Source organism: Pongo pygmaeus, chromosome 4 (assembly GCF_028885625.2).
Source record: "Pongo pygmaeus isolate AG05252 chromosome 4, NHGRI_mPonPyg2-v2.0_pri, whole genome shotgun sequence".
NCBI classification, from domain to species: Eukaryota; Metazoa; Chordata; class Mammalia; order Primates; family Hominidae; genus Pongo; species Pongo pygmaeus.
This window is the reverse complement of record NC_072377.2, coordinates 4,946,068-4,967,545: the sequence shown is the minus strand read 5'-3', so window position 1 is coordinate 4,967,545 and position 21,478 is coordinate 4,946,068.

Sequence of the window (21,478 nt, the reverse complement as noted above, 5' to 3'; positions counted from 1 at the left end):
TGCTGAGAAAGGTCTTTGCAGATGTAATTAGGATGACATCGTTTAAAATAGAAAGATTATCCTAAATTTTCCAGCATGCCTAAGCTTAACACGAGTCCTAAAATGCAGAGAACTTTCTCTGGCTTGGTGGCAGAAGAGAAATGTGGCAGAAGTAGCCGTTGGAGAGATTCCAGCATATGTTTGTGATGGACCCATGCTAGCTCTTATGTAACAGGTGCCATGAGCATGAATGTGGGCTGCCCCTGGAAGGCAAGAACAATCTCCTCTGGCAGCTAACAAGGGAAGGGCACCTGCAACATGGAACTGACAAAGACCTCTCTCCTTTGACCAAAACTTTACTCAACCTCATGAGTCCTTGTTGAATAGGTCCAAACTTGGGCTTCTTTTTATGTCCTTGTAGAATGCAGCTTGAATAAGAATCCTTCAAGGACACCCCCAACCCTTGGTATCTGACCACGCTCCCTATGTATCTTACCACATTGCCTTCAGCAATAATCCTACCAAGTCAGCTTAGCCAAGACCCCCTTAGGCTGGAAACATAAAAGAAGCATCCAGCTTCTCTTAATACTTTTCCATTTACTGAGTCCACCCTGCTCCTTGGTCATAAACCCCCACTTGTCCTTGCTGAAGTTGGCTCCAATCGCTCTCTTGTACTGCAAGACCCTGTTGCAGTGGTCCCTATACCAGTCTCCGTGGCTCCCCTTGGATAATGTCTGATTTATCATCTTTAACAGTGTCATGATTGTTTTCTTTTAGCAGAACTGAAATCCACCAACAACCTGAGTCAGCTTAGAAACTGATTCTTCTCCAGAGCCTCCAGAAAATAACACAGTCTGTTCAACACCAGGAGTTCTGTCTTCTGAGACCCAGGGCAGATAAATCAGCTCCCTGCTCTTCCAAATAACAGAAGCTAAGTCATTGCAATTGTGGCAAACACTACAAAGGAAAGCCAGGAGAGTTTGTAATAGATGAGAATGGCAGGACCTGAATAGGAGGGGTCAAGGGGGCCTCTCTGAGCCCTGGAAGGCAAGAGGGAGACTCTGTGCAATAAGCAGGAGTAAGGATGAGCAAAGCCTGAGGAAAGACAGAGTCTAGTGTGCTCAAGGAGGCAGAAGACTCCAAGAGTGGCTGGAGCAGGGAAGGAGGGTGGACAGAGGCAAGTCAAGGACTCCAGCAGTTATGTGGGCAGATTGTTAATCCAGAAGATTCCATTAGATCTAATTTTCTCCTGAGTCTGCTCCTGTCCATTACTAAACAACAACATGGCACAGGAGCTCAATGACGAACATTGCCCATATTGATGGCATTTATACTCCCTCCTTTAGAAGTGGTTTTGTAGGAGCATGGAAATGCTCCAATTCCCAGGGAATAAGCCTCATCTCAGTGCCTGAGCCAGAGTCTGTGATCCTAGCTCCCTGGAGAAGCTCCCTGTGGTCTCATTCCCTTGATCGCTGCAGGCTGGTATTTACACCCAGGGTCACTGCCTGTGTCTTTGCTTGCCTGAGTGAGTTGTCAAGTGTGCGGGAAGAATTCAGCTTCAATACGAATACTGGACTCAATAGAAGCATCTCTGCAGGAGGAAACGGGAAGCCTGTTGTAATTGAGAATAGAGAGGAAGCTGTTTCTCCCTTCTCCCTTCTATTTCACAGACCTACGGGCCTGGATGGGAAGGTGCCAATGAGAGTTTGATCCTGGAATCACTTGCTCGTCACCAGTCAGATGGTAGAAAATGTGAGATGATGCTTCCCTTTGGTTCCCCTCCCCATTTGACAGGGCACTGGCTTCGATATTGTTTCACCTCACTTATGATATTATTCCAGGCTTGGAGGCTGCAGGGTGATCTTGGAGTGACTGGAGGCTGCCTGTGGCCATGTTCACACTCTCTGCCTCTGTGACTGGACCCATGAAGTGCTCCTAGGTGCCAGGAAAAGCCCCGCTCTACCCAGCTGACAACTTGGAGAATGAGGCAGAGAGGAAAAAGGCTTCCTTGAGGACGGGAGAGAGATCCCAGAAAAGCAAAGGAGTCCATATCCAGCTTCATCATGGTGACTTTCATCCCAAACTCAAGTTAGATCACTTTCTCTTTCTCTTTGGGAAAGAGCCTGTGGGGAAGAAGAGGTGAGAGGAGACTAGAAACATTCTTGTGGGACTGGGGCATGTAGAGGAAGGCTCTCCACCAGAGGAGTGGGGAACAAGTGCTGACTGTTCTTTTGTGGATACCAATATCCCATTTTTTCATTCAGCCCTGTCCATCTCTCATGCTCTAGCTTTGACCTCAGGATTCAACAGTTCCACAGGCCCCTGGTGGTGCAGCTTCAGCTTCCTGACTTGCAGTCCTTCCCACATGCCTGCTGTTTTGGCTATTTTAACAGCTTTGGGTATTTTGCTTCTCCACACACCAACACCAGGGTGGGTGAGCGTTGCTGAGAAATCACATACAGTCACACCCTTGGGCCAGTGCATGATTCTGGATTTAGTCTGTTACATCCTCAAAACTGGCTTTTTCATCATATATCCTTTATCACTGCCGTCTCCCATCAGTCCAGCAACTGTTCCCAAGAGTTGCAAGTCCGTTAGCCCCTGCTGACCTTCAGAAGTGACCCATCTTATTCCATGGAGAATGCAGGGGTGCCCAGGCGGGAAGCTTTTGGGGTGCTGGACCTTCCTGTGACTGACTGTCCTTTGAACTTTCCCCACTGCCTTCCTCCCACTTACTCTCACTGTCCCACGGAGCCCTGCCCTTCCTCATCATGAATTTGCTTCTTTCTCATTTCTTCAAATGGCTCTTCTCCATTGCTTTCTTCCCAATGGAAACACACATCTCTATTCAGAATAACTAACTTATGAAAACACCCCAAACCGTCTCTTGGGTGATAGCTATTTTTCAGATATGATTTGGGAGTTCTCCCTCTTTTCATGGTTACTTTTTCAGAAATACAGGGCTATATTAGTTGTCCGTGATTCCTCAACTTTGGTTCAATTCACCTGTAGCTGACAGTTTATTTTATACTCTGCACTCTACCGAGACACCACACAACAAGGTCTGCAGTGAGTACAGTGAGCCAGCCAGCAAAGATGAAACAGCCAACTTCTTCTATGTTTGCTGACATCATTATATATTGAACACTGCTGACTGTAAAACATCTTTCCGCTTTAATTTCTGGTGTGTGTGTGTGTGTGTGTGTGTGTGTGTGTGTGTGTGTGTGTTTCTCTCTAGGTTTTAGCTACTTCTCTACTATCTTCTCAATTCTATTCCCAATTTCTCTTACCCACCTTATGTCTCACATGTTGGTGTTTCAGTCCCTTTCCTAAATGCTCTTCTCACATCTCACCCTCTCTTGGGATAATTTAACGTGTTGCTCAATCTGACACATCTAGTCTCATCTCCCTCAGTTCTGCTTTACTTATTTTTCTTTGCCTGTGCTCAGTCTTCCAATCTCTAAATTTATGTACCTAATTAGCTATTAGGCATGTCTGCCAGTGTATCTTCAGGCTGGACACTGATTGAACACAGTCTTTTACATGATATTATGGACCCTTTGTGGACAGGGCACTGCTGTCCACTACGTTTCCTTTTTGAGAGAAAAGGCTGTGTGTGTGGGTCACCACACTCCCAGAGCAGCACTTGCATTCTGCTTCACTGTGCCCTTCTTTACGCAGCCCATTCTGCTGCAGGTAGTGGGCCAATGTCCTTGCAGCTGCTTAGTAAGCCACGGTTGCCACCTTTGAGGATACCCTCACTGTACAGCTCACAATGCTGACTCAACATCCTGTGCATGTGTGTCACTACAAGTCAGGGGCTTCTGCTGTGAAAGGTGGACCGCTTTGCTATGTGCCATACCTGAAATCTTACCCTATCCAGCTGACACTCCCTCACTGCATTTGAAGCCTAGCTCTTGAAATTTTCTGAAGAGTTCCACTTGCTAATTTTGATAGACTGGGAAATGGACGAAGCAAGGTCAGCAATAAGCTTTGATGCAGCTTGCTAAGCCCAGGCACTCTTCTGTAGTTTGTGGTGAACACACGCAGCTGTGTCAGACTCTTCCGAGAAGTGCCCTTATGTAGGGTCTTGAATCCTATTCTCTTATCTTGTGATTGTGCTTTTGTTTTCTCCTGTATAATCTTTTTAAATATAGCTCTTTCCTTCATGAAATTTTAACTAGTTTACCAAATTTTGTGTGCTTGCCCAAGATGGCCTTAACATTGCCCTCAGCTTGGCTAACTTCAGACAGGCTTCTTCCTTACTCAAGTTCCCAGCTGACCTCCCTTTCCTGTGAGCGTTTTCTTTAAAAATTGTTTTTCTATGCCTGATGAGTTCTGACTGAGTTATGATCCCTCTCCTTATTGCAATAGTGTTTAATAAATTCTTCCTTGACTGTTTAATCTTGTCTGGTGCAACTTTTGCTTTGATAGATTATTTGAACTAAGTGGCATTCTCTTTCCAGCTACATCAGGTCAATAATGTCCCCATAAAATTACAGGAGACAATCTGATTAACAGAAAATGATGGAGTCCAAGTATATCCCCTATTAACTATGCAAGCTTCATGGAAACAAGGATAATACATAGCAACACTCAAAAACATGTGTCAGCTGTGAAGTTTTCTTCTTTTCTCAGCTGACATAAGAGGACTCGGGGTTCACTCGCTTCTGTGTCCAGATGCCCATGTTTCTCAGGGCACTGGAGTTCATACAGACTTTCTTTACCCCTCACTTCCATGGCAGAGTTCTTCTCCTTGGAGAAGATGCCCCTCTGTACTCTGGAAAAGTATAATAACCATCTCTTGTTTGCCCCCAAGGAAGAGATCTTTTTGTTTCCCTTGGGAACTCACATTCTGTGATGGTTAATACTGAGTGTCAACTTGATTGGATTGAAGGATGCAAAGGATTATTCCTGGGTGTGTCCGTGAGGGTGTTGCCAAAGAAGATTAACATTTGAGTTAGTGGACTGAGAGAGGCAGACCCACCCTCAATCTGGGTGGGCACCATCTGATCTGCTGCCAGCATGACTAGGGTAAAAGCAGGCAGAGGAACGTGGAAAGACTAGACTGGCTGCGTCTTCCAGCCTTCATCCTCCTCCTGTGCTGGATGCTTCCTGCCCTCAAGCATCAGACTCCATGTTCTTCAGCTTTTGGTTTCTTGGACTTACACCAGTGATTTGCCAGGGACTCCCAGGCCTTTAGCCACAGACTGAAGGCTGCACTGTCAGCCTCCCTACTTTTGAGGTTTTGGGACTTGGACTGACTTCCTTGATCCTCAGCTTGCAGACAGACTATTGTGGGACTTCACCTGGTGATCGTGTAAGTCAATACTCCTTAATAAACTCCCTTTTATATATACATCTATCCTATGAGTTCTGTCCCTCTAGGGAGCCCTGACTAATACAGTTTCCATGTGGTTATTCTGCCACTCATGGCCACCCATATATCTGATGGACACTGCTGACTCTCCTCCTTTAACTACCAGTGTGTTCTCTTTTCATGTTCTTCACCAAAAAGAGATACTTTAGAGCTTTTCTTGTGTACCTCCTTCCAACTGACTTCCAAAGGACTTGTCTCCATAACGCATGTTCTACATAGCTAGATTAAATCTGTGTTTCAAGGTCTCCTCTAGAGCAAATTCTGACATCAGATGTCCTAGATTTTCAGTAAATATAACTTGCACCCTTGCAAACTATAGCTAGCTATATTAATTCCATTATCTCCACCACTAATTTATATTAAATTGCATATGGCAACTTGCCATGACACAGCATGATTGGGTAGCCAGGAAGAATTTTTAAAAGTACTGCAAAATTTTTGAAGTATTTTTCTGCATCTGAATTTTCCCTTGGAATCATCTGGCTGCACTTTACCAGATTAGGTCATGCCTAGGAAGAAAATCATCCCCACCTCTAAAAGCATACCTCAAGGGCTTTGTTCATGGTGAAAGGAGCATTTGTTAGATCAAATACATTTGTGATTTTTGACCAGCAACTGCATTAAACTTTGGTAATTAGAAGAATCAGCGTGAAAAATTGTGCATCATGCAATCGAATGTCCCTGGTGAATCTGAGCAATTGGAACTACATCAAGTAACTTGATTAATCAAATAAAATGGATCCATCAGGGCTATTAGTGTTATCAGTGATTTATGCTTAAAGTAGCGAAATATTGCAGATGACTCTTGGAATCAGTTTTAAACACGAAAAGCAAGTGCCTTCATCTGAAGGGGCAGCAGATGGCTCTAGAAAAGCTTCCCCGCCCTTGGTAATGTACATTTTCACATTAGTATATAAGCCAGGCCATCTCTCTCTCTCTCTCTCTCTCTGTTTTCCCTGGAAAAGAATAAAAGTTCATTAGCCTTCAAAAGAAAAAAAAATCCATATCTAAAACATTTTTAATTCTGATTCTGCTTCCATTTGCTTTTTTACTTGACTTGTCTTTTCAGTTTTAGACTGGCCACACTTTTTTGACCCAGTTTGTACATTCTGTTCTTTAAGTTTAGATCAACAAAGGCATTTTAACAACAATGTGATTGTCAGTAAAATTGACCTCTGAAATTGAGTAGTAGGTGTGTGTGTGTTGTGTGAATTTATTTCTGACACAGAACAAAATGGATCTTTGTTTTCACAATTATATATCTGGACACATTCCCATTTGCACACATAGACTGCGTGGAGGGTTCAAAATGTATCACTGAAGAATGGGACGGAGATGATCGAGTATCCTATTAAGAGGCAATGATGCATGGCTAACTTCATTAACTCCATCCAGGTGGCACGAACAGAATTATTGTATTGCCCGCCTTTAACAAAATATACATCTATTGAGAAAAATTTAAATCCAACACACAAAAACAACAGCAACTAAACAAAAGGTTTAGAAGAATTTCTTGTTTCTGTGTTTCATCTGTCTTTGGCAGCAGCACATTGGGAAGGGTGTTGGTCTGTGAGAGTTGTTGGTACACAGCATATAGATGGTATCTATGACTTAGCTGAAATCGGAAAACAACACTCACAAGAATGCCTTTTTAATTATTGTGTTGCAATCAAGAGGGCAAAGCAGAGTGTTAGAAATGTATCTGTGGCCGGGCGCAGTGGCTCTCACCTGTAAGCTCAGCACTTTGGGAGGCTGACACAGGTAGATTGCTTGAGCCCAGTTCAAGACCAGACCGGACAACATGGTGAAACCCCGTCTCTACAAAAAAATAAAAAATAAAAAATTAGCCAGGCATAGAGGCACATGCCTGTAGTTCTAGCTACTTGGGAGGCTGAGGTAGGAGGATCACCTGCTCAGGGAGTCGAGGCTGCAGTGAGCAGGCAAGATCACAGCGCTGTACTCTAGCCTGGGCAACAAAGTGAGACCCTGTCCCAAAAAAAAAAAAATAGAAATGTATTTGTTTTATGATTCCATTAGTTGTAATGAGATATATGCACAAAATAATGTGGAATCAAGCTATTATTTTATTATAATAAAATAAAATTATAAAGTCTCTTAAGTAAATACTAAAAATATTTATACATGTGCGTATTCAATAACAATACCAAGTGGAATGCAAAAAAATAGAAGAGTTTTCCAGAAATTCTCATGAATACTGCATTGAGTTTTCCTTCCTTGTTTTCTGAACTTTTAAATATAAAAATTCACTTGGAATTACACAATTGGTACATAAAATAGGGTAACTGGAAGTTCTTTTAATAGGTACCAATATTACTACAGTCAGTTACCCCAGTGTGCCAATTAGCGTTCTTTCTTGGCTCTGTTCCTTGTGAGTCGTCCAGTTTCCTTTTTTTTTGAGATGAAATCTCACTCTTTTTCCTCAGGCTGCAGTACAGTGGCATAATCTCGGCTCACTGCAACCTCTGCCTCCCAGGGTCAAGCAATTCTCCTGCCTCAGCCTCCTGAGTAGCTGAGATTACAGGTGCACGCCACCACGCCAGGCTAATTTTTGTATTTTTGGTAGAGACAGGGTTTCACCATGTTGGCCAGACTGGTCTGGAATTCCTGACCTCAGGTGGTCCACCCCTCTTGGCCTCCCAAAGTGCTGAGATTACAGGCGTGAGCCACTGCGCCTGACCTGAATCACCGAATTTTCAAGTTGCCTAATTTTCCTTCCTAACTAAGCCCAGTGGCCATTGCTACCATGGTGTTGGGATGTTCTCTCTCCACGATTCAGACATAGAACTCAGTGTTGATTTTTTTTCCCCCTAAGCCAAAGTGTTTACCTTGGCTTATTCCCAATATGTTTATTATTTTTAACTAAACCTAAAGAATGTTGTTTTTCTTTTCTCCACCTCTTTCTATTTCCCACTTGGGGAACCATTTTAAATCTTTCCTTCTAGGTAAATTTTGACATATAGACCAGCGTCCCACACTTCTGTCATTGATATTGAAGTCCGGAGCCAGGAATAATCACCTGCAGCCTTTTATTATAATTAATGTCGCAATCTTTGGACCAGAGAAAGTTTGGAAAATATCGGATGCTCTGTTCCGCTGAAGGTGTGCAAGGGATATTCCTATATTAACGGGCTCTAGAAACTGAACTTGAAATAAAGGGGGTGGGGGGTGAGAGGCAGAGACTTTTTAAAGTTAGTGTTTTCCAAACTTTTTTGACTAAAGGATCCATGCAAAAGTGTTGATCTTTTTTTCATACTTGTCAACTTCAAGTAAAACTGTGTTAGTTTTATAACATTTTAGAAAGTGATGCATTTTTCACTGAGTTTAAGAATTTTATGAATGAACTACTGTGGTTAAATTGTCTAACATTCTCACCAGAATGGTTGTGAGAAAAGGATTACAAAAACAAAGGGGAACTTTGTCATCTTAATAATAAGCTTTCAAATTTCAAAAGAATCTTTAATAGTTCTTAAACACAGAATACAAAGTCAGATGCATTCTAATGAGAGATTTAAAAAATTATAAATACATATAACCATCGATTTCAGCCTCTGCATTATTTAGAAACCTTTCACCCTCAGTTAATGTTTTTGATTTGCATGACACCACCTAGCTATTTGAAAGAAGGGCTTTATGTCTAAAAGCTGTTTCAATTTTATCCCAGATGAAGCAAAACAGCAGCAAGTTTCTGAGATCAGCAAGAGTTCCGGGATCATTTCATCTCACTAGCTCTGGGTGCCAAAGATCTTTCAGAAATTCTTGAACTGGAAGCTGGTGGTGATCTCATCCCTGTCAAGAATGTCACCGTTGATTTATTTAACATCTCTGGAGGTGTTGTGGGTGACATTTCTTAATACATAAATTGGTAATAACAAAGTAATTCTAGCTACAAAGAGTTTGTTTTCTTGTTTTGCACATTCAGGAAAAATGAGCCCTAGAAGAGGAAACACTAGGACTATGTGTCTTAGTCTAACATAGACTATGGCTGAAGCAACAGAAATTTATTTCTTCTACTTTTGGAGGCTAGAAGTCTGAGACCAGGGTGCCAGCATGGCCAGGTTCAGGTTGAACTGAATGATGTCCCCCTTGAAATTCATCTTCATATGGTTGAAGCTCTAACCACCAATGCAACTGGATTTTGAATATGGCTTTTAAAAAAGTAACTGATGTTAATGAGCTCATAACAGTGGGGTCCTAATCCAATAAGACTGGTGTTCTCATAAAAAGAAAGAGAGACACCAGGGACGTACAGGTATAGAAGAAAGGACACAGAAGAAGGCAGCCATCTGCAAGCCGAGAAGAGAGGCCTTAGGGAAAGCAAACCTGCCGAGAGCTTCATCTTGGATTCCCAGACTCCAGAACTGTGAGAAATAAACACCTGTTGTTTAAGCCTTTGGGCTCATGAAATGTTATGGCAGCCCTAGTGGACTGATGTACTCCTTCTCTTCTAAACACTTTTGATGTTGCCTGAGTGCTGATCTTGTGGTCTCTCCTACCTAGGTTTGGAGCTGCACCATGCTTCCTCCGAGAAAATGCCCCAGAATGGTTCATCATCCATCTGATGAAGAACCTAGTCTGTCGCTTAAGCACTCATCCGAGCCTGCTAGTCAGCTACAGGATGTTTGCAAAGACGTTTCAGACCCCAAGGGCATCTATCAACCTCTTCCAGCTGTTTGCATGCTAAGCACTATACAGAAAGAAAAAGATGACAATGTTTGCCTCCAAGGAGATTAAAATCATACCCAACAATAGATATTAATGACCTGACTTGAGATAATTTAGTGTATGTATTGTTTTAGAATCTTTGAATTCCTTTCTAGTCCTCTGTTTCTAGAACAACCACAAAAACATGTGTTTTTGTGTCATTGAGAGAGGGCTTCCTTCACCCAGCTTGCAATTTGAGCTTCTGTTGTAAACTTGGACATTCCCAGTCTCTGTGGTCCTTGCTGCAGTTCTGGCGTGATAGGGTTAGAATTAACCTTCTCATGTTCCTACAGCCAGGAAGGAGTGGAGAAGATGGATCCTTTCCTTCCAGCATTGGACATGGACTGGAAAAGTGCTGCTCCTGTGGATGCTGCTTCCTGGCGGCACACAGGAGACCTGCACCCGCACTCTCAGGTGATGCGTCTAAAGTGGACTATATTTCAGTTTCTGCTGATGCCAGCTGGCACCTCAGTCCACCTTCCACGTTGTAAAAAAATTAGCTTCACAGGCGGGGCGTGGTGGCTCATGCCTGTAATCTCAGTACCTTGGGAGGCCGAGGCAGGTGGATCATGAGGTCAGGAGATCGAGACCATCCTGGCGAACACGGTGAAACCCCATCTCTACTAAAAATACAAAAAATTAGCCGGGCGTGGTGGCGGGCACCTGTGGTCCCAGCTACTCGGGCAGCTGAGGCAGGAGAATGGCGTGAACCCGGGAGGCAGAGCTTGCAGTGAGCTGAGATGGCACCACTGCACTCCAGCCTGGGCGACAGAGTGAGACTCCATCTCAAAAAAGAAAAAAAAATAGCTTCACAGATGGTGCTGCCCTTCCATTGTTGGGTGCATTTTCTTTATGTAGCCATGACAGTATGCTTCACATTGTTATCTGGTAAAAAAGACGCTTGATTTCTTTCATAAAACGTGTACCATGCTATGCAAGATCATATGGCTTACTTTACACCGGCCTGGCCTCATCAAGAATATTACGCTGAGTCTCAGGGAAGCTGTTACTCTCTGAAAGACCAATTATGTGTTCATAGCATGAGGTCCCTGCCCTGCAAACTCTCATAACCCCTACTCTAGTGGGCTCAGACACATTAGAAACGCTCCCTCCTCCTCTGCATTTTTTACATTACAAATCATGATTTCACTTCTTGCCCTACTTAATAAACTAACATTTTCTGAAATGTGAATCCAAAGAGCTAGATTTTTAACAAAGTCTTCATCTCTTCATTTCTAAGAGGAGGACAGTGTAAATCCTGCATTTCATAGTGTGGCAATCAGATGGAAAAGTATCAGAGACAGCTTTGTAAACTGCAGGATCCATAAGACGTTGCCTGAAACTTTTTTCTGTTGTGCATCTTGGTAATTTTTTCTCCAGAATTTCTGTTCTAGGAAGTGCTACAGAACCTGCCCAGTTTTTGCCTGATCCAACCCCACCTGGCTGCTGTGGCCTGGCCCAGGAATGAGTAAGTGGGCCCACCTAAGTCAGCCGTCATACCCTGCTCCTCTGCCCTTGAATCCCTCCCTGGCCTGTTCCATCCATCCAGGCTTGACTTCCAAGGATGAGTTTCTCTGGGATGTTTGGATATGGGGGAAAAAGAAAGCCAGGTCACTCTATCGGTCGGTAGGCACTCTGGGCAGCCACGTTCTGTAAAATACGAAGCCAAGTCCCAGACTCCCTGGGATGCCCACTCATGCCTCTGCCCCTCCCAGGGTCTGGGTGTACAATGGCCCGGGGATTCTCTGAACCTTTGACAAAAAGCTGTGTGAGTTGGCCTTACATCACTTGCAACCTACACCTAACTAATACACAAATAATTAATATAAAATCTCAGAGCCCACCCTGCCCAACAGACAGACCAATTACCAACTGCACCATTTTTACTCTTTTATAAGAAGCAAAGATTTGTTGTGGAGTTCTAGACCACTGTGATACTATTGCTACTTCCTTTATACTAACACAATTTAAGGATGACATCACCATCATTTCTGGACATGTGTGAGCTGGTGGAGGTAATAATCCAAGCATTGTTCAGGATCTTGATAACACAGTTACTACATAATTGTTTAACTCATTGAGGGACTATCCAGGCCTATGGATTGTATCAAGGGAACCTTGATTTCATTCATTAAGGCTATTTATTTCTCCCTTGGGGATTTTCCTCTCCCGCCCTCTAATTGAGCCATCCACCTGGGATTCCCAAAACATTCACTAAGAAGAGGCTGGAGGGGGTGTGAACCACATAGGCAGCGTGGGGATGAGACACCAATCGTGACTGCCCCAGAAGACTCACACAGCAGAGGCCTCTGAGTAATGAGAGAAAGGCGGCTCAGCATTTTATCACGAGTCTGTGTTGAATTCGTGACAAGTGACTAAATGAAATCTTTGACTCATTCCTGGCAAATTAAAATGTTTTACAAAGCAGCACCTCTTTATGCCAAATACATCATTCTCATTGCCAAACGTTGTGTGTTTTCCAGAGCAGAAGAGCTTGGTGTCCCCATGGACAGAGGTAAGGTGCTGACCACTCTGGGCACTCCAGTTCATCTCATCATGTTGGAGATCATGATGCTAAATGCACTTGTCATTTCTTCATTAGTAGATGAAAAATATAAAAATACAATGTGTTTTGGAATTGAACAGTGTTATTCCTCTTCAGGGAGTTCACTGCGATGAGTGTGCAGTTGCAGACCTGGAAATATGATATTGAACGTTCTATTTTGGCTCCTGGCCTTTCAGAAGTCAGAAGAAAGACAGTAAAATAGAATCGATTCGTTCCTCAGAAAAAACAGAAAAAAGTATATTTTAAATCAGATTATGGAGAGCTAAAATAAGTTAGTCCTGTTGATAATAAGAAATATTGTTGTTAGTACAGTAGTGTTCTAGAAGTTTGGGGACTCAAGCTGTTATTGAGGAAGGGGCCTCACTGAGGTTTTATGCTGCTTGGGAAACACAGGGAACCACCTTGGTCCCTTGGTTGAGTCATGAGGATGCCTTGTGCTGTGACTTCTGTTATGGTCGGCTGGGTGGGAGTGTCCTCAGCATAACAAAGGCAGAGCATTGGGTCAATACGGTCACCTTTAAAGAGAAGATTAACCGCTCCTGTCTTCTACACACTCAAAAGGGAATTCTTGAGAAGAGATGGGCTTTATTTTAGATATTGTATGAGATAAAGAGCTGCATTGTGGAAGGGAAGGTCCCCCGCCCACCCAACCCTGCTTCCTTTCTGGCCCACCCTCTCCTTTCTCCCAGGCCTTGGCCAGGGGCCTTTGAGACCCCCATGCACACCAAGCCTCCACCTGCCGCAGAAAATTCCTCCCTGGCAGTGGCAGCTGGGGCAGGATCAGGACATTCACATTGCAGAAGAAGGTGGGGATCCATCTCTGTAGCTTGGAAAGGAGAAATGGTGAGGGCAGAGACAGGAAATATGGAAAAGGCCTAGGAAGGAAGATATTAAAGAAGAGGAACAAGAAAGTGGAATGCAGAGCTCGGCCATGTGCACTGCTCCACAAAGGCCTGGGAGCCTCGCAGGACAACTTTGCAGAGGTCTGAGCAATGAGGCTAGATCCCGGAAGGGCAGGAAGCCAGGGAGACCATACCTTCCGGAACCTGCAGGCGTCCAGCATGAGTTTGCTTTCAGAACAGTGTGTCTGTGCTCCTGGTAAAGGTACAGAAGGAGCTTCTCCTTCCTGCTCCAGGGACAGGCTATGCTTGGGCTGCCCGGCTGGAGAAACACCAGACTCCATGCCCGGATCCTGCTCTGGGCTCGCTGCTGACAGAGGGAACGCTGTCTCCCAGGCCTGAGGGCTGGTTATGGAAATCCATAAGGGGCAGCTAGACCCTAAACAATCAGTAAGAGGGGAATGCCAATCCAAAAAAATAAATAAATAAAATTGGAAACCAACCAAATAAATATACAAAAAGAGACTGATTTTCATCTCTCTAGTGAACACCTCAACATGTCCATGATAAAGTCATGGGTAAAACTTTCTGCATGTCTAATCTCTTAGGCCATGAAACTAGAGGGGGAAAAGTCTATACTTGGTTTCTATTCCCTTTGGATAATAATAGGTTTGTGATATTAGCCAGACTATTAACTCCCTTGAGCCAATTTCCTTCTCAGTTGATTGGAAAAAAATGATGGTGCTTCACGTGGATATTAAAGGTCCTGTGTAAGCTATACAGCTAATTATCACGACTGTGATACTGTACATTGGAACCTAAAATCCATTAAACACACTAATGCTTAATGAGCATTTACTATATGCCATATATTTTGCTAAACTTTTAAAGGTACTTACTCATTTAATTTTCACAAAAAAACTCATGGAGTAGTTTCTTTCATTTTATTTATTTATTTTTTATTTTTAGGTGGAGCCTAGCCCTGTCGCCCAGGCTGGAGTGCTGTGGTGCCATCTCTGCTCACTACAACTTCCACCTCCTGGGTTCAATGGGTTCAAGCGATTCTCCTGCCTCAGTGTTTTCTTTTGTTTTGTTTTTTCTGTCTTTTTTTTGGTTTTTGTTTTAGAGAAGAGGAAAATTAGGCACAAAGAAGTAAAGTAACTTTCCTGAAGTAACTCAATACATAAAAGAGTTGACGATCTTCAGCTCATCAACCAAAAAATGGATTTACATCCATTTAATAAGATAACAAATTCTGGAACTATTTTCTGTAGGGGTGCAAACAGCTTTATCTTTCTGTTAAATAACTTTTATAAGCCAATTAACTTAAGAACATCTTCACACATTTCAGTGAATCAAAACCTCCCCTGTAACTGAGGGTTGCAATGTGTCTAACCAGGAATTTATAAAGCGTAGGTCAGTGGTGAAGCATGTGGGCTTGGGAGCAGGTGGCCCGATGCCAGCGGGAGGCATTGGGCAAGCTACCTGATTACTCTGTGCTTCTGCTCTCTCTCTCTCTCATTTGTAAAACAAGACAAAAAAACCCATCACATGGATTTGTGGGGGGAAGAAGAGTTAAGAAATGGCAACCACTTGGACCAGTGCCCAGCAGCACAGCGAGCATAGCAAATATTATATGCCGAGCACTGCACACTCACAGATTGAATGCTTAACATTATAAAAATAACAGGCACATACTTTTAGAAATAGTAATTAATAAGTCTAGTAATTTTATAAAATAGGAAATAATCAATGTTACAGGATCCTCTCAGAGGCCTGCATGTGTCCTGACAGCTAGGACAGGGCCATGTGGTGATCTAGGAAAATGTAGGAAGGAGAGACTCCTGAATAACCAGTGCTGGTGAAGACTCTGGAGGGAGGATGGACTCCTGAGTACCTAGTGCTGGAGAGGACTCTGCAGGAAAAGTGGACTCGTGAGTACTCAGTGCTGGAGAGGACTCTGGTTGGAGGGTGGACTCGTGAGTATCTACTGCTGGGGAGGACTCTGGAGGGAGGATGGACTCGTGAGTACCCAGTGCTGGAGAGGACTCTGGATGGAGGGTGGACTCGTGAGTACCTAGTGCTGGGGAGGACTCTGGAGGGAGGACGGACTCGTGAGTACCTAGTGCTGGGGAGGACTCTGGAGGGAGGAAGGACTTCTGAGTAACCAGTGCTGGAGAAGACTCTGGAGGAAGAATGGACTCTTGAGTAACCAGTGCTGGAGTTGGACTCTGCAGGAAAGATAGACTCTTGAGTAACCACCAGTGCTGGGGAGGACTCTGCAGGAAGGATGGACTCATGAGTAAACAGTGCCAGAGAGGACTGTACAGCAAGGGTGGGCTTGTGAGTAAGCAGTGCTAGAGAGGACTCCGCAGGAAGGATGGACTAGTAAGTAACCAGTGCTGGAGAAGGCTCTGGAGAGAGGATGGACTCGTGAGTAACCATGGCTGGAGGGGACCCTACAGAAATGATGGACTCATGAGTACCCAGTGCTGGAGAGGACTCTGCAGGGAGAATGGACTCATGAGTAACCAGTGCTGGAGAGGACTCTGGAGGGAGGATGGACTCACAAATAACCAGCGCTGGAGAGGACTCTGGAGGGAGGATGGACTCACAAATAACCAGTGCTGGAGAGGACTCTGGAGGGAGGATGGACTCACAAATAACCAGTGCTGGAGAGGACTCCGGAGGGAGGATGGACTCACAAATAACCAGTGCTGGAGAGGACTCTGGAGGAAAGATGGACCTGTGAGTACCCAGTGCTGGAGAGGACTCTGGAGGGAGGATGGACCTGTGAGTACCCAGTGCTGGACAGGACTCTGGAGGGAGGATGGACCCATGAGTATCCAGTGCTGGAGAGGACACTGCAGGGAGGATGAACCCGTGAGTACTCAGTGCTGGAGAGGACTCTGGAGGGAGGATGGACCCGTGAGTATCCAGTGCTGGAGAGGACTCTGGAGGGAGGATGGACTCTTGAGTACCCAGTGCTGGAGAGGACTCTGGAGGAAAGATGGACCTGTGAGTACCCAGTGCTGGAGAGGGTTCTGCAAGGAAGAATCTTTCAGAATAACTGCTGCTGGAGAGAACAATTTCATTTCAGGTAAATGTTCTCATAGTTGCTCATTCCCATAAGCTAATATCTGTAATATATACACACATTCATGATTATAAATACTGTTAGAATACATAATACCTGTAGTACCTATATAATACTTGTATGTTTGTGTATATATTTGAGTACAAAATATACATATGGACATAACGTATGCAGAAGTTTTTGTAATCATGAAAACAGGAAATAATCCAATGCCAAATAAAATGGGAAGGTTAAGTAAATGATACTCTTTTTGTCCACTCTCTGAAACACTAGAATGAGGAAAATGCAGGGATCTTGGACCTTGGACAATGGCTGGGAATTTTAACTCCTTATAAAACTATTTCCAGAGTCCAGCATGTACATGCTGCCATGAAGGTTTGGATCTATACATAAATATTATTGTATAAAATGGCTTGAGTTGCCATGTGGAGAAAGAGACACAAATATTCCGGATTCAGTCTCTGTTATGCTTAGATTTCTGTGTTTGTGTTAACTTACCTCTAACCTGGGCAGCTGAATGGAGGTGGCAGTCAGTGACATCCTCCCCCTTCTTTTGGATCCCCTACCCCAGCGCCTGGACTACTGTTGGACATGGGACAGACTTTTCGACTGATTATTTTGTTCATCTGTTATTTATGGTAAGTCTTATTTTGGGGAGCACTTTTTGTTATCTTGAAACGCTTGAAACCCTCCTTAGGTGTGAACTTCTGAGCGGATGCAGGCATCTCCTCCTGTCCAGCTGCAGTATGTCTTGCCTTGGGATTCACCCTTTGGCATTCATTCTTCAAAGCCCAGCCCCTTGCTTCTCAAAAGCCGATTCCACAAGTGCCTGCTGCTGAACACTGGGTACAGAGACCTGGGTGACAAGAGGCCGGCAGCCTGGGCCCCAGGCAGGGCTCCTGAGCAATGCCTGCATGTTGTCTTTTGTATTAATGAATTCTTTTATTTTCTGAATTCTGGTGCTTGGACATCCGGGGTCTTGCTGACCCTGGAGGGACTGCCCTTGCCAGAATGAGCTGGTTCTTAGAACCCAGGGCTGTGCTTTCCAAATCAAACCAATCACCTGGAGTCCATGCTCCAACCACCTTCTCTGTGGCCCTCACACTCCAGGCCACCATGCACCTGCCCAAATCACCCCAGGCCAGGGACCAGACAGGAAGGGAGAGCCCCTCACGCCTGAGCTGGCTCAAATGATTCAATGATTCAGGTTAGCTGATCTGAGCCTTCTCTGGCCCACGCTCGCCTCGCTCCCTTGCCCACCTGGTTGGCTGTGCGTCTCTGTGTGGCCAGGCGTGACTCCTCTGTCCAGGGATCTGCAAGGATAAACTTTCTTCATGACAGTCTTTCTGTGTCTGTGAGTCCTATCATCCCTGACTTAAAAAAAAAAAATTCCAGGTACCGTGAAAACACCTTTGGTTTACTTGAGACATAGTTCTCTCTATGGCTCAAGCCCCAGGGACGACCTTCTTCCTTCTGGTACTTCCCAGGCTCTTTCTCGCATTTCTTTTAGAAGTTGCCAATTCCCTTCCCCCCTCTGGCCTCTCCTGGCTTTCCCAGTCCTATGGGTGCCTGGCGCCCTAGGCAGCCACTCTGGTGCTGGCCCTGGATCATGACCAGCTCCCCCTCTCAGTGCGGGACCTCCCTGCACCACTGTGGCCATCCTGGACTGCAGGTCCCCCTCACGGTGCTTCCAGCCCATGGGTGAAGCTCCCAGCTCTACCTGGATGCTTGGTGTGGCTCAAGGCCAGCATTTACAAATGGCTGTAAGAGCAGGCACTGCTCTGCAGGGGGAAGGGTGTGACAAACAAATGCTCACCTCTAAGCCCCTCTGCTACAGCATCCCTTCTCCTTTTGACAGCCCAGATTGTTAGCGTTGAATAAGATGTAGTGTTTGCTGGCACAGCAGGGTGACTATAGTCAACAATAATGCAAGTGTACATTTTTAAATAACTAAAAGAGTGTAATTGGATTGTTTGTAACACAAAGGATGGATACTTGAGGGGAGGGGTTCCCCATTTTTCATGTGATTAGAACACATTGCATGCCTGTATAAAAACATCTCATGTACCCCATAAATATAAGCTTCTACTATGTATTCACAAAAATTAAAATACAAAATTGAACAACAAAAGAACAGCAGAAACCAGACTGTTAGCACCTGGGGACTGAGGGCCCGGCTGACCTGCAGTGCGTAGAGCGGCCCGTAGGTGGCAGCATAGCACCGGTCGCCCGGGGGGGTAATAAAGGGCGCCCTCCTGGCCCAGGGTCCTCAGGGCAGGAGGGTCCTGGAGTGTCCCCAGGCCCTGCAGCCTGGGCAGCCGCGCGGGCGCTGTCTCCAGAGGGGAGGGGACCCAACGCCTTGGGAGTGGACTGAAGCTGGAAAAACAAACAAACAAAAAAACATCGAGCTTTTCCTGAGAAGGATTCCCAGCCAAGGAAGCAGGTGCTGAGATGGGACTTGGGGATTCCTGGTGGGCGAGAGAAAGGTGCTCCTGGGTGGCCTTCAAAGAGCCCTTCGAAGAGTCCACCCAGGAGCACCAGCAACTGAAGATGGAGAAGAAGAAGCGGCCGCAGGCCGGAGGTCAGAGCATCTCCATGGGGAAGCCAAGCCAGGGAGAAGCCACGGGCTTGGGAGAGGGAGGGAGAGGCCAGGGCGTCCGCTGTGGTCACTGGATGGCTCGTCTGTGGCAGGAGAATCTCTGGAGACGCACCTGCCGCCACTGCTCACAGAACTTAGTGCAGAGGAAGAGCGAGTCCTCGCTGAAGACTCGGGTTCCACTCATCCCCCGCCCTGCCTCACCTGAGGCCTCTGCCTTTGCAGGGGGACTGTGAGGTTGCAGCGATGTGTTCCCAAATAGCTCGTGGGTTCCACTCAGTGGTCCGTTTTAAGAAAACCGTTAGAAATCTCAGCCTAGTACTGAAATGTGAGTGCCGGTTAGCATTGCTTTTAAGGATCTTACAAAAACACGGACTGATTTCTACAGAGAAGTGAGACAAAACGTATTATTGCTATCGTGTGCCAACTCAATAGGGCATTTAGTTTGTTAGTAATATAATTCAGAGAATAATACTTATTATTATTTTCATTATTTGACATAGTTCGCAATTGGGCAGGGGCCGCGCTGCCTCCTCCGCTCAGCTGTTGTGGCCTGGAACCCACTGTACTTGGCTCTGCCTCTGACTCATAAAGTGAAGTCTATAAATGATTTTTCAATTGAGTTCAAACTGAGTATGGAAATCAATTACTTTTCAAATACCCACTGCAACAATTAATCCAAAGCCTCACTGCTGAGCTCTGCTCACTAGTTCCAGCTCTGTGCGCAGCTGGGAAGCAGGGAAATCCTGATGCTGTGGAATTAAACAGGAGCTGGAGTGAGTTTGGGAAGGACAAGAATTTTCCACGCCAGCATGGTTGTTACCCTGTATGGTGAAGTGGCAAGACCGTGAGGCACAGAAAACATGGTTTTTGCGTCAGCTCTTCTGTTAATGAGGCCTGTCTCAGTTTCCCCATTATATTCTGTGCAAGCTTCTACCCCAAATGGGGTATATCTCTAGTCTGCGACTTACTTCTAACAATATTGTTTCTTACTCAAATTACACGCTCCATCCCCGAACTGAAGAGATACATAAAAGAGATGAGGAAAGTAACTGCTTAGTTCTAGGAAACCATATGCAGCACCCCTGAACTGTGCAAAACAGTTCTGACACAAAAACCACGTTTTCTGTGCCTCATGGCCTTGCCACTTCACCACACTGGGTAACGACCATGCTCGTGTGGAAAATTCTTGTCCTTCCCAAACTCACTCCAGCTCCCATTTAATTCCATAGCCTTAGAAGGATTTCCCTGCTTCCCAGCTGTGCACAGAGCTGGGACCAGTGAGCAGAGCTCAGCAGTGAGGCTTTGGATTAATTGTTGCAGTGGGTATTTTAAAAATAATTGAGCTTTTTATTGATGGAAAGATTGTTTTAGGCTGGGCACGGTGGCTCACGCCTGTAATCTCAGCACTTCGGGAGGCCAAGGTGGGTGGATCACAAGGTCAGGAGACCCAGACCATCCTGACCAACATGGTGAAACTCTGTCTCTACTAAAAATACAAAAATTAGCCGGGCATGGTGGCACACACCTGTAGTCCCAGCTACTTGGGAGGCTGAAGCAGGAGAATTGCTTGAACCTGGGAGGTGGAGGTTGCAGTGAGCCGAGGTTGCGCCACTGCACTCCAGCCTGGCAACAGAGTGAGATTCTATCTCAAAAAAATAAAAAAGAAATATTGTTTTATATTATAAATGCATTCATTCTTTTGTTGCCCTAAGATGTTTAAGCACATTTTGTCCATAAAGATTGTACCTATAAATTAGAAAGCAGGGCAAAAGCAATGACATAAAACTTAGAAACATAAAAAGTCACGAAATAGTGTTTGTGATGACCTGTTCAAGGAATTCAGTGGATATACTGACTGTGTCTACAACACTGTCTATAATTTGCATAATCATAGCACACTGATTTAGACATGTTTGATAAACACTAAGGCTTGCCTAGGTGTCTCACCTCACCAACATGACTGGGTGATGTAAAAAAAATAATTGGTAGCCGAGCACAGTGGTTCACACCTCTAATACCAGCACTTTGGGAGGCCGAGGCAGGCAGATTGCCTGAGGTCAGGAGTTCGAGACCAGCCTGGCCAACGTGGTGAAACCCCATCTCTACTAAAAATACAAAAATTGATCAGGCATGGTGGGGCATACCTGTGGTCCCAGCCACTCAGGAGGCTGAGGCAGGAGAATTGCTTTAACCCAAGAGGCGGAGGTTGCAGTGAGCTGAGATAGTGCCACTGCACTCCAGTCTGGGTTGACAGAGTGAGAGTCCATCTCAAAAAAAAAAAAAAAAAAATAGGTTA